Source organism: Bacillus rossius, chromosome 11 (assembly GCF_032445375.1).
Source record: "Bacillus rossius redtenbacheri isolate Brsri chromosome 11, Brsri_v3, whole genome shotgun sequence".
Classification (NCBI taxonomy): Eukaryota; Metazoa; Arthropoda; class Insecta; order Phasmatodea; family Bacillidae; genus Bacillus; species Bacillus rossius.
This window is the reverse complement of record NC_086338.1, coordinates 21446650-21470624: the sequence shown is the minus strand read 5'-3', so window position 1 is coordinate 21470624 and position 23975 is coordinate 21446650. Positions and strand designations below refer to the sequence as shown.

At 38.7% G+C, this 23975-nt stretch overlaps 1 protein-coding gene across 4 annotated transcripts in view; it reads left to right on the top strand.

The window, feature by feature from the left end:
- LOC134536685 (RING finger protein nhl-1) overlaps positions 1-23975 on the top strand; it is a 382369-nt gene that overhangs the window by 38796 nt on the left and 319598 nt on the right. For all 4 annotated transcript variants that reach the window (XM_063376533.1, XM_063376534.1, XM_063376528.1 and 1 more), the window contains exon 2: positions 3892-4002. The gene's annotated coding sequence lies outside the window, so the exon portion shown is untranslated. The remainder of the gene's footprint in view (positions 1-3891; positions 4003-23975) is intronic.

Sequence of the window (23975 nt, the reverse complement as noted above, 5' to 3'; positions counted from 1 at the left end):
ATCAAAAATATTACTTATTAGAATACTGATTAATTAGTTCGATTCCTGTCCTTGGTTCTAAACTGGAAAAGCAAAAAAAAAACATATTTTTCCTCCACAGAAGCCACCTACAGACTGATCTACCGCCACCAATACCAAGGTATATATATCGTCAGCTGCAATGACATGTCCGCCATCTTGTCTTCATCCGCTGGAGACCACCATTTTGTTTTCGTCTGCTAGAGTGTGCTGATACCATGTTAGTACAATTTTCTGTTCACCATACCCTTGTCCTCAACTGTTGGCATTGAACTTTGACCTTGACCTTGAAATTTGACCTTGACCTTGAAATTTGACTTTTACTTTGACGACCATCATGGATCCACAATTTTGCGTTCAGTACATGCTACCAGGAGCTACCGCCTGCTAGAGGTCATTTCCACCATCTTGTTTTCGTCTGCAGGAGGACACCATCTTGTGCATGTACTCGTCTTATAGAGTACATTTCCATCATACTTGTCTACGTTTTACCCGCTAGAGTGCAGTAAACATTTATTATTACTGAAATGCCTGCCATCTTGAAAGTTGGGCGCCATATTGGAATCGTGTAATTATTAGGCTAGAAATTCGGGAAAAAAAATCCAAAATTCATAAAAAAATTCACTCATTAAAGTAATGATTGATTATATCAATTCCTGTTCTTGGTTCGATACATGGATAATGCAAAAAAATAATTTTATGTAAAAACTAATTATAATAAATTATTATTAAAGTCCTAAAAGAGACTTAAAATCATCTATTACCATCATCCTTTAAACCATTACGACTGCCATCTTAGTGTGCCGGAAATTAGGTATTTTGGCACGTTTTTTTAAATTTTATCATAATTTTAAAATTATTTTTGGAAATAATTTTATTTTCCATATAGATTGGTTTCATAAGGGAGTAGTTTTTTTTAGGTCGACTGTACCGCAACTCGCCCCTGGTCGACCTTAGTGCGTGCCACCTCCTACAGAGGGAAGTCTTTTACGATGTTTCACTTCGGGCCGGACGCGAGAGTTGCCGAAGGTTTCCGACGCCCCTCCACCCTCTAGGACGAAGACATTGTTTGAATTAGCGACGCGGCACGGATGTGAGGGGACTCTTGCTCTGCACTCTGGAACGACCGCGTCGGTAGACCGCTTATCGTGTTTCGGGCTCCGTCCAGTTAATCAAAGCTGACGCCGAGCAGCAGTACTAAGATGTAGTCCGATCAGAAAAGGGATGTTTCCCTATTTACCTTTTGGTTTTTAATTTTAGTCATATCAGCATAGCCTCTACGTAGTAATCCTAGTTTCTCCACGAACCAAATTTCTTGTCTGGTGCCGCATATATTTTTTTTCTTTTAACCGCGACGTCGGCCGCGCATCGCCCTCCATCTTCCGGCCAGGCAACATGGCTGTGCCTAACAACAACTACTACCCTGTTTTGACAGGGTCCTAGTCCCCCCTCCCCCAAAGAGAAAGAAACCATGATGGGGAACTAAGGAAGCCCGGCGACCTCCAATTTTGAATTGGTGGTTTCGCCAGTGGAAGCTCTCACCCCCGGCCTTTTCGCCATCAGCTACGAACCGCCAGAAAATCTTCAGTTCGTGAGAGCGAGTGCCAGTGAAAGTTTTATTTTGTAAATTTTGCAAATGTAATTTTAGATATCAGATTCGAACCAGTTTAACAGCTTTGGTCTCTTCAGCCATCTCGAAATTGTATATGTGAAATTTTTATAATTAACCAATGATAAGCTAATATGGTGATTACAGATTATTGTAAAATGTTAAAACTTTACGGTTTCTTTAAGAATGATATGTTGGAAAAATAATTTTCTATTCGCGGCCCGGGTCGGCAAATGATTAGGTAGACTGAGCTCTCTTTAATAATGGTTAAATGATAGAAGTGTTTTCTCTTTATAGCTTGTAACAGAAAATCTTGAAAACAAACTTTGATCTTAAATAAAAGGATGCCTATAAACGTAACTGTTTGTTTTTATTACTTAAGGCAATAACGATCCACACTAAACTCCCAAGTCTTGATAGGGAGTTTACAAATTTTCTTTGGACCCACCCCGTGTCCGCCTCTGATGTTTAAATTTTGTTCTTAATTTTTCTTTTCTGCCCGCCACTTTCCAGGCCTGTTTTGTCGACATCTTGTCAATGTTAATAACAAGGACACGAGGGGCGTTACATTAGATAATTGAAATGATTGACTAATTAGTTCGGGAAATATTCCAAAATTCACCAAAACAATCACACATTATTTTACATATTGAATCGAAACTTGCTTCGATCTATGGACGAAGCTGAAAATAAATTTAATTTAAATACCAGAAAAGTGTCAGGTTCGAGAAATAAAACACCGCAAGTTCTTTTACAAACATAATATTTATTACATAATTTCTATCGTACTACAGGATCACTTGCGAAAGACAGCAGTCTTATTAACATTTAGCCCTGCATATCCGTGAAACGACTAATTCTTAGCTCCAACAACTCCAACTGCTCCAATGCTCAAAATGCTCCAAAGTAGGGGCAGCGTGCTGTTCTGGTTCCACTGCCAACATCAAACAGGTGGTTGTCGGAGCACGTGGGCGGGTGGGCGTGGCATTACGTGGCAGGCGTGGGGCATGGCACCACTTGGCCGGGTGGGCGTTGCCAGGAGCCGCGTGGAGGGAATGTTGTTGACTTCATGTGGAGGGGTGTGTGTGTGTTTCTAAATGAGAAAGGTAGGTAGCGCTAGTGTCGCGCGCGCCGGAATTATTTTTTACAAGTATAATAATGTGAGGGCGGGCGGCGGGGATTCGAATCTGGATCGTTAGTCCGTGACACAAACCACAGGACCACGAGACCCTGTTGGAGAAACAATTTCAGATGTTGTATATATGATTATAAATTTTTTTTAAAGAAAAGGGGATATTTTTTATAGTGCTAGGCGGTAAATTTAAACGAGGCACATCGGCTGCAATGCGGCCGCCATGTTTAATTTTTATAGTGCTAAGCGGGAAATTTAAAATATATAGTGTCGGCTGCTAGTCAAACCGCCATGTTTATTATTTATAGTACTAGGCGGTAAATTTAAACGAGGCGCATCGGCTGCTATGCGGCCGCCATGTTTTTTTTATAGTTCTAAAAGGGAAATTTAAAACGGGCCGGCCGCCATGTTTATTTCAACATTGGAAAAAAAAATAATTTCGGCTGCTAGGAAGTAACCAGAACAGCACACTTTGAAAAAAAAATTAAATAATATTATATGTATGACAATCGATTGCTGAAAGTCGACATCTTGTAGTACAGCATACCAGGCAGCCATCTTGTAGCATAGCACACCAGGCCGCCATCTTGTAGCGCAGCATACTAGGCCGCCATCTTTTTTTACCCATTATAGTCAATTTTCTTAATTTCTCAAATTTGAATTTTTTTTTAAGTATTATTTCTGCAGCCACTACTCTATGACTATAGTGGTAGTAGTAGTAGTAGATGCCAAATTCTAAAAACACACACTGGAGTGTAGCCATGTTTTCTTGTAGTACTAGACCAGTATAATAATATTATACTTAATTTGTTGTGTAGCATGTCTGTCTATAATACTTACAAACTTTCGCGTTTATAATAGGTATTAGTAGGATTCACTATAAGAAAATCTTTAGACAAAATACCTGTTTGGCAAACCAAATACATTGTCGCGTTACCTAACATGTAAGTCTAGTTTTCAATACTTAGAATAACATCTAAAGCCATAGATATAGACCAAGCATGTTCGGACCACGAGACCAAGTCAAGACCAATGCCAAATGTATAGACCAGATGTCTCCGATCCACAAGACCTTCATAGACTTCAAGTCTTGGAACTCGGTCTCGAGCAATGGCGGCCATATTTGTTTCAGGAGGATGCTGCGACGGTGATAGTAGGGACGGCCCACGGGGCCTCGGACTGCCCGTTTCTGGCCAGGGACACCAACCTGACAGCACGGAAACGCCTTCGCTATATTGACAAGGTGAGACACTGTCCTGATTTGGCTATCTTGTATCATCTGTTTACCTTTTCATAGATACGGTGCTCTGTTCAAACACAAGCTGTTTTTCAAACATAATTCGGGTCAATGCATTGATATTTATGGACAAATTGTAATGCGAACAAGTTAAAAACTTATTTTCAAAAATATATATAAATCTTTATTAACTGCTTGTGAAACGTGTATCTCACATGCACATTCATTGTAAGAATATTTTTGTACTCTTAAAAAGATAAACCTTGGAAACTCAGTTGCCAACGATATCACTTGTAAAATTGCAAGAAAGATCATTATATCATTTTCAATTTTAAAAAAGCCTTCCTGCATTCTTATTAAAAAGCACAATTTTTTTTGCAGTGATTGGGCAATAGCACTTATTAACTTTGTTTCGAATGGTGCATGGTCTTAATTTCTGGTAAAACAAAAATTTTGGGCATCTATGGCATTTTAGAGTTACTAAGATTCCTATATGCCTTCCGATACCATTGAAATTGAGTACATAATAAACTAAAATAAAAGAAAAATTCTAGGTTTCAAACGTTTAGTATTGTGTAGTATGAGCAAAATATTATGCTTGTAAATTTACATTGCAGTATATAATCATTATACTTATTTTCTTACTATTATACTGAAAGTCACCAAGCTTAGCGTATATGAGCCTGTTTATCTTTGGAGTCAATACAATCCTGCAGAGACAACTGATATTAATATTAATTCCCTTCTATATAGAATTTGTTGCAATGTTTCCAAAATAAACATTTAATATCAGATATTAACATACGGAAAAATCTGATATAGTAGACACCAAACACATTGTGATCTGTCAGCTTAAGGCGATGTGTGTGAGGGTGGGAAGATTAAACACTTGTCATTGAGGTGTGGCCAAAAAGGTAGGTATCCATTTGCGCATAATATTTCTTTGAGTCCTATTACACCCTTTAAAAATATACTAACCACGTAGGTCATTGCAAGCAATATCTAGATACGCGCACAAGAGTTTTGCCAAGTGATATTTTTTAGACACATGATGGATAACGTGGCCATGACGAGTTGGCAATAACTGCAATGATAAACCTTTTCACCTTTAATTTACGAAGAATGCTGGATAAAAATATCATAGAGATATTCTTATGTTCATTTTTATTTTCGCAAATTCACTGGTACCTACTAAGTTCAATGTCACAAAAATATTCTTTGTGTATGTGTACATCATTCAAAAACTTTTAAAAACTATCGCAAATATGCTCCTTATTTCCTCCGCGTGTTTGTTTAACCTGCTGTTTATACCAAAACAGAGAAATCAAAAATCTAAACTCGGAGAATTTTCTACTAAGATTCAAAAAACTGAAAAAAAAAAAAGAATTCTTAGGCTTAATTTATTTTATTTGAACTGTTAAGTTGATGTCTGTCATGCCTTCCTCAGTCGCTAAGTTCGCTGTTGCCCATCGCCGTTCCTTTTGTCCGTGTGCACCGGGAGTGAGCGAGTGCGTGTGTCAGTGCAGCAGCCCAGTGTGTGTGTGCAGACAAGGCGTGGACACTAGGTTCCCTCGACTGCCGCACGGCGACAGCGGAGCGCGTCTGTCGTGGTCCCAACCTCTCCGGCAGTGGAGGAGAGGAGGGCCCGCCGGCTCTGCAGTCAGTGTGTGGAAGTACCAGAGCGAGTGGTGAGAGCGCGGACCGACCACCACTACATCCGCGCCAATGATGAGTACACAGAGAGACCCAGTGGACAGCTTCATAGAGGTGCCCAGGAGTCGTGGTCTATGGTGTGCGAGTACCAGATGCCCGGGTACAAGTTCACGACCCGACAAGATTCCTCTCTAAGTTGACTGTCCGAGTCAACTGTTCTGCCGCCAGCAGGCCGCAAGGGAAAGTGTGGAAGGCTTCGTCTATAATAATCTACGGTTACACCGATGTCTGAAGAAGGGCGAACACCGCACCGAGACACTCCCGGTAGTCGTGGAACTTCTGATCCCGGACTTATGCCCGTTCATGCGCGGCATGGCGGGATGAAGTTTGGACGAATTACTATCTGTGGCTAGAGAGGTAGAATGATACATCCACGCCCTGCGTCTAGCACCCAAAGCCTCAGGGGCGCGAAGGTACAACCCTACCCGGACTGTCATATAGCAGGAATATGCTAAGGTGGTAATACCGTACACAAGTCCGCCTCCACCACAAGAGACAATCGCACCCATGACAGAGGCACATGGGTGCAACATGGCGCCAAAGGGTCCACCACAGCAGGACTGGCGACAGTGGAAAGATGCGGAGGCCATATGGCCCACGGAGAGCAGCCTCCCCACTGCAGATACTGCCTGTCTGAAGAGTACCACAGCACTGGAGTGTCCCGTCAAGGCTACCATCACAAGGATGGACGAAGTTCACCCCATCCATCTAAATGGTTTATATGGGCCGGAGAGACAGCTGAGGCCTGCTCTCTGACTTCCCGAATAGCCATGCTACTCTGTTCACCTTATGATGGGGCGGCCTACCCGCACGAACCCGCACTAACGTACACACAGTACACACAGGATACGGAACGTACACACAGGAAACGGAACGTACACACAGTACACACAGGAAACGGAACGTACACACGGTGAAACCCGCCTTCCGGTCAAATTGGAAGGGAGGTCCCGTCCCCGACTCACCCTGGGTAACTATCAATACAGAAACAGGGAAAACCAAAAAAAAGGTAATTCGCTCCAAAAAGTCGCACCCGGGCGGTCGAGCTATGAAAGGCAGAAAAACTACGAACGTATACAGCAAGACTTTGGCTCATTTCAACAATCAAACAGATTAAGGCTACTCAAAATTTTATTATTAATTTAATTTTCAATAGATCCAAAATACCTATATAATCAGAAAATACAAATACTATAAAAATACTATATAATAAAAACAATTAATTATAAAAGTTCCAAAAAGAGTCCTACTGGGAGCCGGATTTATACACGTGCACGATCATGAATATTTGCACGTCTTGCTTCCAAGAATCAAACAGCTGATAACCGTGACCTTCAGAAAATGCGTAGATATAGTTCCGTCAAATGCGCCATGCAAAATATCACTCGGTCGCAATGAGGCGGCTGCACTAAAAATGTTTTAAGTTCTGAGGGCAAATCTCGCAGGTAAACATAATTTAAATAATAAATCTCTTCAGGGCATAGCAGCAATTTCTACACTCTACATTTATCATAGTCCAGCAAAGTAGCATTGACCCATTTTATAAAACGGGAAGGTCTAATCCATAAGCTTGCACAGTTATATGCAGTTCATATAAAAGTTCGCCTCGCAAAACTATGCTTCTTTTTAATAATAAATCTTGATCCACAACCCGCTACTGCCAAAGCTATGTGTCGCCTCTTTACCTTAGCGTAGATTTCAAATATCTTGCCGCTGAAGACGCCTCTGGTTAAGGCAAGGCCCCATCTCAGTAGGCCCCGGCGAGGACTGGCCGGTGCAGAGTCGAAAAGCCGTTGCTTTCCTCGCGACACAAGTCCGGTCGCGGCGACTCCAAAAAACCAACAGACCGCGGCCCACAGTTCAGTCCAGCTCGCCGGCACTCGAGCGCTCATGACGTCATTGGCGAAACGAACCCGCGCTCCCAGTAGCCGGCCATGAAAACACATTTGATATATATATATTGAAAAACAATAAAACTAGAAAGACACCAAATCAGAACAAAACTATAAAAGGAAATAATCACAATAATTAAATAATTAACCAAAAAACATTAAATAAGATTTTACAAAAAGAAATCATTTAAAATGGAAATAATTCGTAAAATCAATAATAACTAAAATAAATAAATAACATAAATGTGGCACTCCTCACAAAAAAAAAACTGGCTAAAACAACAATTGGCTAAAGATCGTCACCATAATCACAGGTGACACAAAAAATTACGTTAAAAGAAAATTTAGCAACTAAAATTATCTTTGGCTTAGCTCACAAGAGATCTAGAAAAAGGAAATACAAATAGAAAAAGGTTAAGAATAAGAAAGATAAGAGTTTAAAATCCTAAAATCACAAAAGACAAAAAGTTATGACTAGAAAGCACTACAAATATCTACTTTACAGCAGGTAAATCTTAAAAGCTAAGACAAAAAAATCAAATTTTAGTATTTCAAACCATAAACAATATGTTCAAAAAAGTTCTAGTCCAAACAGTTCCGGATCGATAAAATTACTTAGACACTTCGATCCATTCAAAAACAAAAAAAAAAAGTTTTTAATGTTTAAGTCCCGCCTCACAAATTTCTTCCAATGGCTTAAATGAGCCTTTTTTACCTTATTTGGCCTTTCGACATCTTCCAACAATGCGGTTACAGGTCCCAAAAACTTAACAACTCTGAAAGGTCCATCATAAGTATTTTCTAATTTTGCGGTTTTGTACATAGCCTTATCACTTAACACAAATTGCTTGCACAAAACTTCATCTCCCAATTTAAATTCATTTTCTACTCGTCCTTTATTATAATATTTACTCATTTTATTTCTAGCTTTTTGCAAATTATCAGCTGATTCACCCCACATTTTTTCCAACAGACGAGGACTTTGAGTACTCAAACATTTCGGATGCAAACCCCAGCAGTTAAGTAAGGGAACGTTTCTCCCTAAAAATATTTCTGATGGAGTGAATTTTGTACCGCTATGCACAGTCATGTTAAATGCTTAATTTAAAATATGGATACTGCTATCCCACTTACGCTGATTACGCTGATGGAAAATGGTAAGAGCTACCTTAATATTTTTATTCATCCTTTCCACTAAATTAGGATTCGGGTAATAAGGACTGGTAGTGATATGTTTAATACCCCAATCGAGGCACATAACTTTGAAAATTTTACTAGTAAAATACGTAGCATTATCCGACACAATCTGCTCTGGACTACCAAACAAACCCCATACCTTGCTTTCCAAAGCTTTTATAATATTTTCACTTTTCATACTACGCAAAGGAAGAAATAAACAAAATTTCGAAAAACCATCGACCAAGATAAGCAAATAACTGTTACCATTTAAGGACCTGGGTAAAGGCCCAAACATATCTAAATATACTCTCTCCCATGGTCTCGTTAAAGCCTCCACAGAATACCATCCTACATTACTATTCCTAGCTTGTTTGGTTAATTGACAGCCCTCACAGCTTTGCACATAATCTTTTATTTCCTTTTTCCTGTTAGGCCAAAAAAATTCCTTTGAAATTTTCTCCACGGTTTTCTCTACCCCTCCATGGGCTCCCACATTCGAGTCATTATAATATCTTATCATTTTTCTCACTCCCCGGGTTACAAACACTTTCTTCTCCTCATTTTTTACCCAATATAACACACCGTCTCTCATATACAGGTTTTTTGTCCCTTTTTCCCCTAAATGAGAAATTAAATCTTTTACTTCCTGATCCTCAGCTTGTAATTCTTGCAGATTTATAAAACCTTGGGGAAATTACCTTAAAACATTACATTCCACCTTCTCCTCACACCGCATTTCCTCTTCCTGTAGGTATTCTTGTTCGACGAACATACGCGATAAAGCGTCCGCTACCACATTGTCATTTCCCTTTATATGTTTGATGTCGAAACGAAAACGAGTCAGCCGCATTATCCAGCGCCCTTTTTTCCCCAATTGACGTGGGTGGGAAAAAAGCCACGTCAAAGCCTGGTTATCTGTCCATAATTCAAAACGATCATGCTCCAAAAAACTTTCAAAACGTTCTAAAGCAAAAATACAGGCGAGGGCCTCTTTCTTGTATACGCTATACTTTAGCTCGTGGCGGTTTAAGGATTTGCTGGCATACATAACTGGCTTCAGACCTCCATCACGTTCTTGCAGTAACACAGCTCCTAACCCTACTCCTGAGGCATCTACTTGGACAATAAATTTCTGTTCAAAATCAGGCAATATCAATACAGGGGGTTGAGCAATGGCTTTTTTTTAAATCTCTAAAGGCTTGATCCTCTTTCCCCCCCCCCCCCAGCTAAAATTCCACGTCTTTTTCTTTAAATTATTTAATGGTGCGCACAAGTTAGCATAATTAGGTATAAAACGAGAAAAATAACCCAACATCCCCAAAAATCGCATCACCCCCTTTACATTACGAGGAGGAGGAAAATTAACTATAGGAGCTATTTTATTCCTATCCATCATTAATTCTCCTTCTTTGATGATATACCCCAAAAATTTTATTTCGCTTTGACTCCAACAAATTTTTTCTGGGTTGACAGTAAAACCAGCTTCCCTTAATTTTTCAAGCACCTTTCTAATGTGTTCTAGATGTTTGTCAAAGGAGTCCGAAAAAATGCAAATATCATCTAGGAAACTGATAACGAAATCATATTGGAACTCCTGTAAAATGTTGCCTAATATACGTGATAGACATAGGGCCTCAAATTTTACACCAAAAGGAACTCTTTTCCATTCAAAATGCCCCCATGGGGTAACAAAGCCCGTAAATTTCCAACTATCCCTGTCCAGAACACATTGATGGAAAGCAGAATTTAAATCAAGCACAGTAAAGAATTTTGCTTTACCCAAATATTGCAGAATGATTTCTACTTTAGGCATGGGAAACGGATCCAATTTTACTCTCGCATTAAGTAAGCGGTAATCCAAAACTAACCTGTATTTTCCCTTCTCCTTTTTATCCACTAAAAAGGCTGGCGAAGCAAAATTTGATTTAGAAGGAGTGATAATACCATCATTGAGCAAATCACTTATTATTCCACGAAATGCTTGTATTTTAGGAGGCGCACATTGGTATGGGTTACATTTGATGGGGGTTTCATCCATCATGACAATTTTATAAGGCATTAAGGTGTACTCACCAATTTTGGTGGTAATGACATCATTAAATTCTTCACTTAATCGTTGTATTTGTAGCACCTGCTCCCCATTTAACCTTTCTTTCAAACCTTCCATACCTCCACAAACCACCTTCCCTCTTCGCCTATTTTCGCATAATGCTATTCTAATTTTCTCATTAAACCCAAACTGGAGTACCTTTCTCCTACAGTTAACAATGGCTTGGCTTTCCATCAAAAAATCCATACCCAAAATCATTTTGTGCACTAAGCCAGGAATTATCCAAAATTTACGCGTCCAAGATAAATGCTCCACTTTAAAATGCAGTGCTACTCTCACTTTAACCTTATGCTCCGCGCCATTGGCCAATTGTACTACCATTGCATCACAACATTCTATTTTGTATTTTAAATGTTTGTTAGCGCGTACTAAATCGGCTAAAAACTCTTGCTGTACAAAACTACAACTAGCCCCAGTATCTATTAGCCCTTTAACACAGAGGCCTTGGGTCACTCTCGCCACTGCCAAAGTGTGCTTATTATTAAATCGAAACTTTCTAACCTCTTTTTTGAATCTACACCTTTTACTCAGGTGTCCTCTTTTATTGCAATACCCACACACACGACTGCGTTCATTCCCTTTCTTTCTAAAACAAAAGGCTTCTAAATGCCCTTTCTTTCCACAAAAATTACAGTGAAAAACAGCGCTCTTCCCGCTGCTACAATTCCTAGCCAAATGTCCTTCTCTTCCACATTTAAAACAATTAATATCAACTTTTCTCTCCGTACTGTTTTTATACAAATCAGGATTGCAACGTACAACACCCTTAATTTTCTCATATTCTTGCTTAGCATAAACAACCTTAATGGCCCATTCGTTCACTTCGCCCAAATTATTTGGCCTGCCTACGAAAGCGCATTCATGTCTTACCGCGGGCGTAATATTCTCCAAAATCAAAGAAAGAATATTATCATCATCTAACTTGACATCAAAACCTCTCACGTGACTCACTATATCCTGCACAAACTTCACAGTACTTTCATTCTCGCGCTGGAAACGGAAAATTAAATCACGTATCAAACTTTCTTTGACCCTTTTGGGACAGAGGTGCTCCCAAAAATTATTTTTTACAGTGTCCCAACTAGCCAATTCTTTAATGCCAGAGGCAAAAACGTCTCTAGCAATCCCGCTACATCTACTAGAAATGCACATCAAAAATTGCTGTTCACTTTCAAAAATTTGGTGATTTTTCAGGGCTTCAGCACCCAAACAAAATTTAACTAGCTGTTTAGAATCACTTGATTGCAAAAAAAGTATCTTGTCAAGGTCTTTTAGAAGTAATTTGCTCTGCATCATAATCGGCAAACACGTAACTCTATCGTTAACTGACTCTACTGGATTCTAAACAAACTGCTGATTTTTACCTCCTTTAATGTGAGCACTCAGTTTCCTACGTAATAAATCTACGTCATCCTCAGCACTAGTTTCTATTCCTGCAGCTTGTAAATTAATAAACAATTGCTTCTTTTGTACCTTGTAGATCCAAGTAACTGCCATGATGTTTAAAATTAAAAAAATCAGAAAAAGGCAAAGTCTATGCCTAGCAGAGTGGCGCAGGTCAAAACCCGCCTTCCGGTCAAATTAGAAGGGAAGTCCCGTCCCCGACTCACCCTGGGTAACTATCAATACAAAAACAGGGAAAACCAAAAAAAGGTAATTCGCTCCAAAAAGTCGCACCCGGGCGGTCGAGCTATGAAAGGCAGAAAAACTACGAACGTATACAGCAAGACTTTGGCTCATTTCAACAATCAAACAGATTAAGGCTACTCAAAATTTTATTATTAATTTAATTTTCAATAGATCCATAATACCTATATAATCAGAAAATACAAATACTATAAAAATACTATATAATAAAAAGAAATTAATTATAAAAGTACCAAATAGAGTCCTACTGGGAGAAGGATTTATACACGTGCACGATCATGAATATTTGCACGTCTTGCTTCCAAGAATCAAACAGCTGATAACCGTGACCTTCAGAAAATGCGTAGATATAGTTCCATCAAATGCGCCATGCAAAATATCACTCGGTCGCAATGAGGCGGCTGCACTAAAAATGTTTTAAGTTCTGAGGGCAAATCTCGCAGGTAAACATAATTTAAATAATAAATCTCTTCAGGGCATAGCAGCAATTTCTACACTCCACATTTATCATAGTCCAGCAAAGCAGAATTGACCCATTTTATACAACGGGAATATCTAATCCATAAGCTGGCACAGTTATACGCAGTTCATATAAAAGTTCGCCTCGCAAAACTATGCTTCTTTTTAATAATAAATCTTGATCCACAACCCGCTACAGCCAAAGCTATGTGTCGCCTCTTTACCTTAGCGTAGATTTCGAATATCTTGCCGCTGAAGACGCCTCTGGTTAAGGCAAGGCACCATCTCAGTAGGCCCCGGCGAGGACTGGCCGGTGCAGAGTCGAAAAGCCGTTGCTTTCCTCGCGACACAAGTCCGGTCGCGGCGACTCCAAAAAACCAACAGACCGCAGCCCACAGTTCAGTCCAGCTCGCCGGCACTCGAGCGCTCATGACGTCATTGGCGAAACGAACCCGCGCTCCCAGTAGCCGGCCATGAAAACACATTTGATATATATTGAAAAACAATAAAACTAGACAGACACCAAATCAGAATAAAACTATAAAAGGAAATAATCACAATAATTAACCAAAAAAACATTAAATAAGATTTTACAAAAAGAAATTATTTAAAATGGAAATAATTCGTAAAATCAATAATAACTAAAATAAATAAATAACATAAATGTGGCCTGGGGGCCACAACAGTACACACAGGAATCGGAACGTACACACAGTACACTCAGGAAAAGTAACGAACACACAGTACACAAAGGAAACGGAATGTACACACAGAAAACGGAACGTACACACAGAAAACGGAACGTACACACAGTACACACAGAAAACGGAACGTATACTCATACAGTAGCGGAAACAGAGGCGTAGTTGGAAATCAGAATACAAGAAATAAAAACATTAAATTTTTTTACTTTCAAAGTTTAATTTATTTCTCAACATTACACAAATACAAGTAAAAGAAGCCATTATTGTATGTAGTCAGCTTTCCTCAGTTCTTTGATTATGACGGATATTTCATTGATGCACGAATATTTTCCTGCACAAAGCGAGCCATGTAGAAGTCTTAGCCGGTCAAACAATATGTTTGGATCTTTCCATGATGTATAATTAATCTCTTCTACCATCATCTTACTTGCTTGTTTATTATACATACTTTTAATATCACAATCGTCCCAGTGATCATAATAAGCATTATCAGATTTATTATAACACGTCGTTTCCATCGTTTCGGTCTCAGGACACCGCCACATTCTTCGATCTTGTCAGCTTTAGGTGCTTCATCACAGTCTATGCCTTTGTCAACAGCCTCAGAGTCACTGTAAAAATCACTATAGAAGACATCCTCTTCACCCAGATTACCGTATGAATTCGATATCGTTGATGTCGAAGTGTCTTCATCGTCTTCTTGCTTCCTTTTTAGGAGTCCATCATTTTTACAAAGAATGGAGGATCTACTGAATATAGGATTGAATGTATTCTCACTTTTCACGGTGTTGATACTTCCATTAGTTTCAGTCTTCCCGAAGCCATCAGCATCCTTCAATTTATGTTTTTCGTCACGATCGGGTGAGCTAATACCATCAGGCTCAGGACAAGGAAAATTATTGTCGTAATGCAGATCACTCTTCTTTAGTCTAGTGGACCCATCGATGTCCTCTATGCCGTTCGTAGGCTTGGCTTTACATGTTCTATCATGTCTGTTTAAGCTGTCAATTCGTGTTAACAACCTGCTACACCAATTACAGCTTAACATTTTGCGTAGTGGGTTTTTAGCACAATCATTCCTCTCATGACGTCTGGCATTCCTTCCCATGACAAAATCCTTGCCACAGTATCTACAGCGGATTCCTTCCGATTCAGCTGCAGATAACAAACCATGATCTATGGTAGCTTCTGTTTCTAATGTTAGATACAATCTGACAGATTTCCAATTGGAAACAATTTTTTTAAATATAATTTTTTAAATATTTCATCAGCGAGAGTTAAGTTATCTAATGCAAAGGTACTTGATGCATGTAGTTCTGCTTTTCAACAACAGATGTCGCCACATTTTGCTTGCAAGTAAATAATATGTAGTTCTTTTATGGGGGATGCGGGATGCTCACTAACGATCGCAAAAGAAGAATGGCTTCGCTAGACTCCAAGGAGAAGGATGTCCGTCCTTCCTGTTAGTGCTTCTTAGATTTCTCAGAGATTATTATTATTTGACTGAGAAATGATACATTTTTTAATTTCCACCTGATAAAAATATTACAAGTGTTGATTATGTGGTAGAATTTCACTAATTAAATGTAACTTTAAATAAATTAACATGACTCATTAAGTACAAAAATCCTTCATGCAGAGATAAATTGCTCATCTGTAACCAGAAGCACTTGCAGAAAACCATCAAAATATTGTCAAGTATAATCAGGAGCACACGGATAAAACTATCAAAATATTGAAAAGAATAATAAGGAGCACACGGAGAAAACCACCATAATGTTGACAAGAATAATCGAGAGCACACGGAGAAAACTACCATAATATTTGATAAGAATAATCAGGAGCACACGGAGAAAACCACCATAATATTGACAAGAATAATCGAGAGCACACGAAGAAAACCACCATAATATTTGAGAAGAATAATCAGGAGCACATGGAGAAAACCACCTCAAGTTTTCTTTAATGACACGAAATTACAGAAAAAAATAATAAAAAATAAAATCGAAAAACACAAAGGATTCTGCTAGCTTGTGAACTTCTCATTGTTGTGCAAAGTTAGAGTTCTAGTACAAGCCAGAATCCTTTGTGTTTTTCGTTTTAATCTTTATTTTTTATTATTTTTTTCTATAATTTCGTGTCATTAAAGAAAACTTGAGGTCTTTTTCTCAGTGTGCTCCTGATTATTCTTGTCAAATATTATGGTGGTTTTCTCAGTGTGCTCTCGATTATTCTTGTCGATATTATGGTGGTTTTCTCCGTGTGCTTCCGATTATTCTTGTCAAATATTATGGTGGTTTTCTCCGTGTGCTCTCGATTATTCTTGTCAATGTTACGGTGTTTTTCTCCGTGTGCTCCTGATTATTCTTTTCAATATTTTGATGGTTTTCTCCGTGTGCTCCTGATTATACTTGACAATATTTTGATGGTTTTCAGCAAGTGCTTCTGGTTACAGATGAGCAATTGATCTCTGCTTGAAGGATTTTTGTACTTAATGAGTCATGTTAATTTATTTAAAGTTACATTTAATTAGTGAAATTCTGCTACTTAATCAACACTTGTAATATTTTTATCAGGTGGAAATTAAAAAAAATATCATTTCTCAGTCAAATAATAAAAATCTCTGAGAAATCTAAGAAGCACTAGCAGGAGGGATGAACTTCCTTCTCCTTGGAGTCTAGCGAAGCCATCCTTCTTTTGCGATCGTTAGTGAGCATCCCGCATCCCCCATAAAAGAACTAAATATTATTTACCTGCAAGCAACATGTGGCGACATCTGTTGTTGAAAAGCAGAACTACATGCATCACGTACCTTTGTATTAGATAACTTAACTCTCGCTGATGAAATATTTAAAAAACTCTATTTAATAAATGGTTCCAATTGGAGAAAACTGACAGTTTGTATCTAACATTAGTCACAGAAGCTACCATGGATCATGGTTTGTTATCTGCAGCTGAATCGGAAGGAATCCGCTGTAGATACTGTGTCAAGGATTTTGTCATGAGAAGGAATGATTGTGCTAAAAACCCACTATGCAAAATGTTAAGCTGTAATCGGTATAGCAGGTTGTTAACACGAATTGACAGCTTAAACAGACATGATAGAACATGTAAAGCCAAGCCTACTTACGACATAGAGGACATCGATAGATCCACTAGACTAAAGAAGAGTGATCTGCATTACGACAATAATTTTCCTTGTCCTGAGCCTGATGGTATTAGCCTACCCGATCGTGACGAAAAACATAAATTGAAGGATGCTGATGGCTTCAGGAAGACTGAAACTAATGGAAGTATCAACACCGTAAAAAGTGAGAATACACTCAATCCTATATTCAGTAGATCCTCCATTCTTTGTAAAAATGATGGACTCCTAAAAAGGAAGCAAGAAGACGATGAAGACACTTCGACATCAACGATATCGATTTCATATGGTAATATGGGTGAGAGGATGTCTTCTATAGTGATTGTTACAGTTACTCTGAGGTTGTTGACAAAGGCATAGACTGTGATGAAGCACCTAAAGCTGACAAGATCGAAGAATGTGGCGGTGTCCTGAGACCGAAACGATGGAAACGACGTGTTATAATAAATAAATCTGATAATGCTTATTATGATCACTGGGACGTTTGGGATATTAAAAGTATGTATAATAAACAAGCAAGTAAGATGATGGTAGAAGAGATTGATTATACATCATGGAAAGATCCAAACATATTGTTTGACCGGCTAAGACTTCTACATGGCTCGCTTTGTGATGGAAAATATTCGTGCATCAATGAAATAATTGTCATAATCAAAGAACTGAGGAAAGCTGGCTACATACAATAATGGCTTCTTTTACTTGTATTTGTGTAATGTTGAGAAATAAATTAAATATTGAAAGTAAAAAAATGTAATGTTTTTATTTCTTGTATTCTGATTTCCAACTACGCCTCTGTTTCCGCTACTGTATGTATGTATGTTCCGTTTCCTGTGTCTACTGTGTGTACGTTCCGTTTTCTGTGTGTACGTTCCCTTTCATGTGTGTACTGTGTGTTCGTTCCGTTTCCTGTGAGTACTGTGTTACGTTCCATTTCCTGTGTGTACTGTGTGTACGTTCCGTTTCCTGTGTGTACTGTGTGTACGTTCAGTTTCCTTTGTGTACTGTGTGTGCATTCCGTTTCCCGTGTGTACGTTCAGTTTCCTGTGTTTACTGTGTGTAAATTTCGTTTTTTTCCTGTGTGTGTATTATTTCTTCATTTCGTTTCCTGTGTGTACTGTGTAATCATTACATTTATGGCGTGTAAATTGCGTACATTGCGTGTTGGAGCCGAGTAGACTTGTATCCTTGTAGCTTCATAGACATGTAGTTTCGTAGCCATGCGGTCTTTTTAGTCATGCAGTCTCGCAGCCATGTATAACTCGGAACCAGCTAGATCCTTTTAGACTCGTAGCCTTGTAGCCTCGTAGTCTCTTAGACTCGTAGCATTGTAGCCCAATATCATTGGAGCTGTTGAAAGAAAAGGCAGATGAAGCATTTGGAGCCTGTTGGAGCATTTGGAGCCTTTTGGAGCTGTAGGAGCATTTGGAGCATTTGGAGCTGTTGGAGCTGTTGGAGCCATTTGGAGCCTTTGGAGGTGTTGGAGCCATTTGGAGTATTTGGAGCTGTTGGAGCATTTTGGAACCTTTTGGAGCCTTTTGGAACATTTGGAGCCTTTTGGAGCTGTTGGAGTTTTTGGAGCATTTGGAGCTGTTGGAGCTGTTGGAGCTATTTGGAGCATTTGGAGCCTGTTAGAGCATTTGGAGCCTTTTGGAACTGTTGGAGCATTTGAACATTTGGAGGTGTTGGAGCCATTTGGAGCATTTGTAGCCTTTTGGAGCCTTTTAGAGCCATTTGTATCCATTTTATGCTAAAGAAATTTTTATGTTTCTTGAGAATATCAGGTGGAACATAATCAATCAGCTTACTGATGAAGTAACAACGTACGGACCTTTAAATTATAACTTGTTGCTTGACTGTTTATATGGTAAATATTTCCGTTCGAGGACCTAGAGAAGAAGTCCTCTCAAGACATCGACCGTTATAATTTTACAGTTCTGACGATGTGAAGCAATCTGTTAAACATGGTATCCAGAAACTCTGCGAAGAAGAGGAGGACTGTGTCAGTAAAGGATCAGGTTGGTCTCTGTCTAGTATAAACCGATTGGAGCTAAGAATTAGTCATTTCACACCGATGCGGAACTAATGATTATAAGATTGCTGGCTTTCGCAACTTATCCTGTAGTAGAATAGAAATTATGTAATAAATATTATGATTGAGAAAGAACTTACAGTGTTTTATTTTTGAACCTATAATTTTTGAGGTATTTTTACATATATTTTTTTGTATTGTCCAGGGGTCGAACCAAAAAGCGATTCAATATGTAAAGTAATGTATGATTTTTTCGGTGAATTTTTGAATTTTTTCCGAATTTCTAGCTAAATAATTACACAATTCCAAGATGGCGGCCAAATAACAAGATGGCGGGTGTCACAGTTAAAATTAATGATTACTGCACTCTAGCGGGTTAGAATAAAACTAGCATGATGGTAAGACGTGTACACACACAAGATGGTGTACTCCAGCTGGTGGTAGCTCCTGGTAGCATGTACTGAACATAAAATGTCGGATCCATGATGGTCGACAAGGACAAAGTCAAATTTCAAGGACAAAGTCAAATTTCAAGGTCAAGGTCAAAGTTCAAGGTCAAGGTCAAATTTCAAGGTCAAGGTCAAAGTTCAAGGTCAAGGTCTAAGTTCAATGAAACAGTTGAGGACAAAGGTATGGTGACCAGATAATTATACTAATATGGTATCGGCACACTCTAGCAGACGAAAACAGGATGGTGGTCTCCAGCGGATGAAGACAAGATGGTGGACATGTCGTGTTACCAGCTTATGATATATGTACCTTGGTATTGTTGGTGGTAGATCAGTCTAGGTAGCTTTCATGGAAGAAGGATCGGCCGTTTACTCTCGCCGGGAATCGAACCAAGGACGTTAATCGATCTAATCAAACAGAATTCAAATAAGTTAATTTTTTGATGAATTTTGGAATTATTTTCATTAAAATCGGATAATAAATAAATATTTTCAAGATGGCGTCCAAATTTCAAGATAGCGAACATGATATAATACTTCCTGATTATATATATGAATGGCAAAAAGTGGTGGGGGCCAGTCTGCCTGCACCCACCATTGAGGAAGGAGCCTGTCGCCATTTTAATTTTTTTGCACTCGTCGGGTTCGAACCAAGGACTCCGAGCTCCATGTCGTAAATGTTTATTTTTTAACAATTTTTATTAAAATTTTATTAAGTGATTTTTTTTATAAATTTTAAAAATTTTTTCATTAAAATCGAATAATAAATAATAAAGTTAAAGATGGCGACCGTAACGAAAATTGCAACGGTGACGTCATAATTCAAAATAGCTGCAGTGATCTCCTTATTTTCAAGGTTGGCGGCTTAAAGTGCTAGCTCTTAGGAGTTTTAAGCCGCTTTTAGGCATTTGGGTTCTTTCTAAGACAAATTAACATTTGAGGATATTCGAAATCCTAATTTTTGAATTGAGGAATTTTTTGAGATTTTTTGGCGGAATTTTTTTTTCAAAAAAATTGAAATTTTGGCGATTTTTGAGGAATTTTGGGCAAATTTTGCCCAATTTTGGTTATTTTTGGCACATTTTGAGGTTCAAAGTTCAAGGTAAAGGTCAAAGGTCAAAGGTCACAACCATCCAAGATGGCCGCCGTGACGTCACAATCCAAGATGGCTGACTAGCACCAAGCACCACCGCCTGGAGCCTGTGCCAGAAAATACTTTCCTATACTACTATCGATCAACGAAAAGAAAGCAAATTCGTCAAGGAGGAAGCACAATTATGAAACGGAAGTACAATCAATGAAAAAGAAGTACATTCGACAAAGAAGAAGCACAAATAAAAAAGGATAGATCCACCGAAAGCACAATCTACAAAAAGGAAGCACATTCTACAAAAAGGAAGCACATTCTACAAAAAGGAAGCACAATAAACGAAAAGGAAGCACATTCTACAAAGAGGAAGCTCATTCTACAAAGAGGAAGCACATTGTTCAAAGAGGAAGCACAATCAAAGAAAATGAAGCACATTTGATCAAGAGGGGGCACATTTAACGAAATGAGAGCACATTAATCAAAGAGAAAGCACAATCATTGAAACGGAAGCGGAAGCAACGAAAAGAACGGACATTTGAACGTGAATTCGCGAAAAACGAAGCATATATATAGAAAAGGAACCACATTTGCCGAAAATTCGACTTGGTAAAATATGTTCTAATCAGAATGACTTTTACAAACAGTTGGATATGATACTACAATCTTGTCTACGCATATAATGTAAAGGACGCAAATTTACACTTAAATTAAACTCATTAGGATACCTTTTCATACGTAGAATACGATTTATAATTTACAGTAGTCCTCAACTGCTCTAACAGACTTTGACTCCCACAGTCTTTTGACTTCAACAGATTCAAAGACATTTGGCTACATGAATAAAAGAATACTTAGCTACAAAGCTACAAGTCTACGAGGCTCCAATTCTGCATCTGCCTTCGGCTGAATTTTCTCTTTGGCTCCAACGCTACCAACGCATTACATTATAAGTTAACATGGCTACTTGGTTACGTAGATACAATTCTACAAGGCTCCAAGCCAAAACGATTACGCAACTACGAGTCTACAAGGTTACGATACTTCGCGACTTCGGGTTTACATGGTTACGAGACAGCGAGGCTACGAGGCTCCAAGGCATCATGACTACGCGACAACGAGTCTACAAGGTTACGAGACTGTGAGGCTACAGAGTATTACGAAGCATCCAGGACAAAGGCTATGTGGTTACGAGACTACTTGGCTCTAACTGTATTGGACACCAATCAGCTGCGAGAGTTAATTTATCTCATTCAAAAAAATTTTTTGTAAGTAGTCACGATTCTTGCATAAAGAAGATGTCATGTGTTGCTTGCAGGTAAAAATTATTTATTTTATGTAGAATGCGCGATGCTCACTAACGATCGCAAAACTAAGAAGGCTTCGGTAGATGCCAAGGAGAAGGAAATTCGTGTTGCATAATAGTGCTTCTTAGATGTCTCAAGGTATATTATTTTGCTAAGTACATAATGGATGTTTATTTTTTAAAATCGAAATGAAATAAATATTGTAAGACACAACATAAGGCTAATTGGCTTCGTGACTGCGAGACTACAGGACTACGAAGCTTCCATAACACAAAGCTACGAGGCAACGAGACTGCTAGGTTTCGAGAATATATGGCTCCATCTGAATACAATAGCACCATTGAATGGTGAAAGCTAATTTATCTCATGCAAAATAACATGTTTAAAGTATTTTCGATTCTTGTCATCAGATGGCGCTTTGTATTCTTGCAGGTAAATATTATTTAGTTATTTTATGTTGGATGCGAGATGCTCACTAACCATCGCAAAAGAAGTATGGCTTTGCTAGACACCAAGAAGAAGACAGTTCATTTTGCAAGGTCGTTACCACAACGCCGAACGTACAATAACGTCGAATACCATAACGCCGAATACCATATTGACCGCAACGCCGACAGCTAGAAAACTGCTGTGTGCCATAGCCGAAATACAGTAACGCCGAAAAATGTACCACATCCTAACCTAACCTATGCTAGCCTAACCTAGCCTAACCTAACCTAACCTAACCTTACCTAACCTTACCTTACCTAACCTTACCTTACCTAACCTTACCTAACCTAACCTTTGTGGCAGTCCTGCAATGACATTTTTCGTCATTAATGATTATGTATTTCGGCGTTGTGGTATACAGCAGTTTTCCAGCTGTCGGCGTTGTAGTCAATTTAGCATTCGGCGTTATGGTATGTTCGGCGTTGTGGTCCGTCACCCTTATTATTCGCCTAAGTAATGCTATTTTTGTTTGAATTCCATCTGATAAAATATTGCATGTGCTTATTTAGTAGCAAAATTTTCACTAATCAAAAGTAACCCTGAATGAAATGACATGAATCTTTAAGTAAAAAATTCCTTCATGGAGAGATCGGTTTCGCAGAAACAACCAGAAGCACTTAGCGACGTAGTCTTAGTCCTGGATGCTTCGTAGTCCTGTAGCCTTGCAATCTCGTACCCTTGTAGACTTGTAGTCACGTAGTCTCGTAACCTTGTAGAGTCGTAGTCGCGTAGTCATAATGCCTTGTAGTCTCGTAGCCTCGCAGTCTCGTAACCTTGTATACTCGAAGTCGCGTAATCGTTTTCACTTGGAGCCTTGTAGAATTGTAGCTATGTAACCAAGTAGCCATGTTAACTTATAACAAAATGTCGTTGGTTGAGTTGGAACCAAAGAGAAATTTCAGCCGAAGACACATGAAGAATTTGGAGTCTCGTGTACTTGTAGCTTTGTAGCTAAGTACACTTTTATTCATTAAGCCAAATGTCTTTGATTCTGTTGAAGTCAAAAGACTGTTGGAGTCAAAGTCTGTTAGAGAAGTTGAGGTCTACTGTTAATTATAAATCTTATTCTACGTATGAAAAGGTATCCTAATGAGTTTAATTTAAGTGTAAATTTGCGTCCTTTACATTATATGCGTAGACAAGATTGTAGTATCATATCCGACTGTTTGAAAAAGTCGTTCTGATGAGAACATATTTCACCAAGTCAAATTTTCGACAAATGTGGTTCCTTTTCTTTAGTATCGCTTCGTTTTTCGCGAATTCACGTTTAAATGTCCGTTCTTTTCATTACTTCTGCTTCCGTTTCATTGATTGTGCTTTTTCTTTGATCAATGTGCTCTCTTTTTGTTAACTGTGCTCCCTCTTGGTCGAATGTGCTTCATTTTCTTTGATTGTGCTTCCACTTTGTAGAATGTGCTAGCTTTTTGTAAATGGTGCTTCCGACGGATCTACCCTTTTTTAAAATTGTGCTACTTCTTTGTCGAATATTCTTCTTTTTCGTTGATTGTGCTTCCGTTTTATTGATTGTGCTTCCTTTTGACGTATGGGCTTTCTTTTCGTTAGTAGTATAGGAATGTATTTCCTGGCACAGGCTTCAGGCTGTGGATTGTGTGGAGTGGGATTGTCGGTCCGCCATCTTGGATTGTGACGTGACCTTGACCTTTGACCTTGACACCGGCGGCCATTTTGGATCCGCCATCTTGGATCCGCCATTTTGGATGACGTCATTGTGTTCTCGAAAATTCCGGCATTGTGTTTTCCGCCATATT